Genomic DNA, 4,011 nt, shown 5'->3' with positions numbered 1-4,011 from the left:
CTAGAAGACATGTACAGGAAATAGGAGGTACAAGATGGCACCGAGAGGCAAAATGTAGATTAATATAAATGGGTTAATTTAAGTTATAAGAGCTAGTGGGACAAGCCTAAGCTATAGGCTCATATTTCATAATAAGTCTCCTTGTTTTTTTGTAAGCTGGCGGCCCAAAGAAAAATCTGTCTATGCTCAACCATGTTCATTGCTGCTTTTATTCATAGTAGGCAGAAGTTGGAAACAACCTAGATGTTTCTCAATGGATCAAAGGATAAAGATATTTGCTGGTAAATGGATAAAACTAGAAAAAGAATCATTTTGAGAGAGATACCCCAGAACCAGAAAGACCAAAATGGTATATATTTGCTTATATGTGAATATTAGTTGTTAAGTCAATGATAACCAAGCCTCTTGCTCAAAGACAGATAGTTCCTGAATGCTGGAGGCTATTGTTTATGGGAGATAACAAGCCACATGTTTTCACTCCCTAAACAAGTTTGTTTGACCCATCTGTACCAGATGTTCTTGATCACACGTAGACAGGATGTTCACAGGCAGGAAATAGGTCAGGATGTACATGTATGCTTGCCCCTGATTGGACATGATGGGAAACACTTAAGTCACTGCAAACTGTAACTCAGGGCCATTTTTTTTTCTGGGAAACTAGAGATGAACTTGGCCAGAGCCCATCCACCTGATCAGTATTTAATTAAACTTGCTTCAAATTTGGCTTTACATTGTGGTAGTGGTCTTATTCTTGACCAGTGAGATTAATACTTTCTTGGGCTTTTTCCCTTCTGTTTGTTTTTTCCTGTTCCGATGTGTTAGCTTTTGTTTTATCTTACTATATTTCGTTATTATCCCTTAGAAGCCTGTTTGTTTTCTAATGATAGATAGAAAGGAGATAGATCCAGATGGAAGGGGAGTGGGGAGGAATTGGGAGGAGTAGAGGGAGAGGAAACCATAATCAAACTATATTATGAGGAAAAACACTATTTTCAAGAAAAAGAGAGAGAGAGAGAGAGAGAGAGAGAGAGAGAGAGAGAGAGAGAGAGAGAGAGAGAAAATGAGCACACTAGGCATGATGGCACATGTTTGTAATCTCAGCACCAGGGAAACAAAGACAAGCAGATCCCTAGGGTCCACTAGGCAGCCAGCTTAGCCTACTTGTCACATTCTGGGCCAGTGAGAGGATCTGTGTAAAAGAAGGAAGAAGAGGGTGATGAGGAAGAAAGAATAAAAAGAATTAAAAAAAAATGATCAGTACCCAGAGAACTACATTTAAGATTCACACACACAGTATTCTTTAGAATGATAGTACATCTTATAATGTCTGAAAAGCAAACTCTCCAAAACAACTCTGAATCTAGTGAGTAGAAACTAAAGAAAGATGGAGGCCAACAAGCTCTGTGTGACTAAGTCTTGGTTGTGGATCTAATTGGGTTGAGAGATGTCTAGATGTCTCTAAGTGTGTCCCCTGCTCTTGAGCACCCTGGCCTGAGAGGTGGCTTAATCCATTCATGAATTCAGCATTTGAATAGACCAGTGCAACTGTGGGAGGTGGGGCCTATTTGGAGGAAGTGGGTCCTTGAGGGCCTGCTCTTACTGGGTACATCTTGGCTCTGGTCTTTTGCTATTGTTATTTCTCCTTGCTCCTTGGCTGCCATGAGGTGAACAGCTTTCCTTCGACATTCCCTTCTTCTATGATGTTTCTTGTGGTGATATATTGTTTATATTCTAACAAATAAAGCTTGCCTGAAGACGAGAGTACAAAGCTAGCCAGTCACACTAGTTAGCTCTAGAGACCAGGCAGTAGTGGCACATACCCTTAACCCCAGCACTCGGGAGGCAGAGGCAGACAGAACTCACAGAGGTGAGTTCAAGGCCACCCTAGGCTACAAAAAATTGATCCAGTCTAAAGGAGAAACAGCTCACAGAAAGGTGATCCCAGCACTTGGAATCATATGCCTTTAATCCCAGCACTAAGGAGGCAGAAAGGGATATGGCTGGGCAGAAAGAGGAATATAAAGCAGGAAGAGACAGGAGCTCATTGCAGCAGTTAGTCTGAAGCAGTCAGTCTGAGGAGCAGTGCAGTCTGAGGAGGCAGTCTGAGGTAGAGGTAGGAGCTCTTGGCTGGCTGCTCTGCTTCTCTGACCTTTCAGCATTCACCCGGATATCTGATTCTGGGTTAATTATTAAGACCAATTAGAATTAATGCTACATGTAACAATAAGTCTTTCCACCAATCCACCCGAGCCCTGCTGCCACATGGGCACTTTCTGCCAGGCCACCCAAGTTCCACCCGCCACCACGTTAAGGTCCCAAGTAACACAGAGAGACTTATATTAGGTACAAATGCTGCTTGGCCAATGACTAGGATTTCTCATCTGCTAGCTCAGTCTTAATTATCATAGAGCTATATATTTTATAAGACTTATTGGACGCCAGTGGAAGCGTTCTGTCTCCCGGGCTCACATGGTGACTCTGCGCTTTCTCCTACCTTTCCCAGAATCCTCCTTGACTCCTAGTCCCACTTATCTTGCTTTCCTATTGGCCAACAGTACTTTATTTGTCAACCAATAAGACAATCATATACACAGAAGCACTTTCCCCATCAGCTACAGTTTCTGCCTTACCATAGGCCTGAAAGCAGTGGCCAGCCACAAACTGAAAACCTGAGGCAAAATGAATCTTGCTTAAGAGTTCCTGTCCCTCCCTACCTCCCGCCCCACTTTTGTCAGAGTGATGGAAAATCTACACACACTCTCTCTAACACTCTTATTTTGAGAACTACTGCTTTGGAATAGCAAAGTTAAGCTAAACTGGTTTGTTCATTTTTACTTTGGGAGAGGCTTCAGGTCTCTTTTCGAGGACATCTCTCCAACCTTCCACAAACCCTTAAAAAAAGATATTTGGCATTTAAGTAGCACGAACACCAAATATGTCAATCTTAACTGTTTAATATGCAGGGCTGTTGTAGATGTTACGGCCAAGTCCATGCTGAGAGGAAAAAGTGTATTGTCTGTTTTAGGATATAGATAAAGGAGGCATAGATAGTTCCCCACTCTCACGCTCAGCAGCCCGAAGAGAACCTAGGGTTTCAGGAACCTTGCCTCAGGCCAAAACCATTTGTAGCTTTAACATCTTCAGAACTAGCCTGTTTATGAAGTGGAGTTGGAGGTTTTGCCAAAGGTATTTTAATATAGGCTTAGGCACGAAGGTTCAGAAAAAAGTCAGTTATACCCAAGTGTGGTCATGGCTCATTGTTCTCACGATGTTTGTTTGTTGAGACAGCATCTTCCTGTGCGTTTCTGGCCTCTCTCTGTAGACCAGGTTGGGCTTGAACTCACAGAGATCAGCTTGCCCGATGGCTGGGAACAGTGCAACACCGTACCTGGTTCAAGGTCTTATGCATTCAGACGTAAGCTGGATCATTGCTACTTTAATGTCCGATATCTGTGTGTGAACAGAACACTATGCCATCAGCCTGCACCGTATTTGTTGTGTACTGTGCTTGTCGTGCTGGAGTTTTTGCTTCTTAGCTGATGAGAGGCTTCAAACAGACTTCCACGTGAGGGTTCCTCTCCCTTCTCATGTCCCCATGATTTTCCTGTCTTTTGTGGCTCCCCATGACTTAAATTAATCCCCGCCACATACTCAGAAGGGAAATTTCGCCACGTAGCCACACTGAACAAAAGTATGTGCATTTGCAAAGAAATGCCCTCTAGTTCTCTCCCAGACCCTTTGATTATTGTTGGCGTGCTGTCAGTTCTCCAGCTCCAATCCACGCGTCATAAGGCAGAGGCGGGAAGTGGGGCTGAGAGCAACAGTCACCACAGGCTGTCAGAGTAAGGGCAGGACAGACGAGGGCACTGGGGAAATGGAAGAATTCAAAATGCACAGTTGTCTGATGCAACAACTGAAGTTGAGCAATCCCATGAATTCCACCTGGACCAGGAGGGACAGCCCACAAGTCTGTGCCATTGGGGAGCTTACAGCCCGGAATTCTGAAGGGAA

Source organism: Cricetulus griseus (assembly GCF_003668045.3).
Source record: "Cricetulus griseus strain 17A/GY chromosome 1 unlocalized genomic scaffold, alternate assembly CriGri-PICRH-1.0 chr1_0, whole genome shotgun sequence".
In the NCBI taxonomy this organism is placed as follows: Eukaryota; Metazoa; Chordata; class Mammalia; order Rodentia; family Cricetidae; genus Cricetulus; species Cricetulus griseus.
This window is presented reverse-complemented; position numbering follows the sequence as displayed.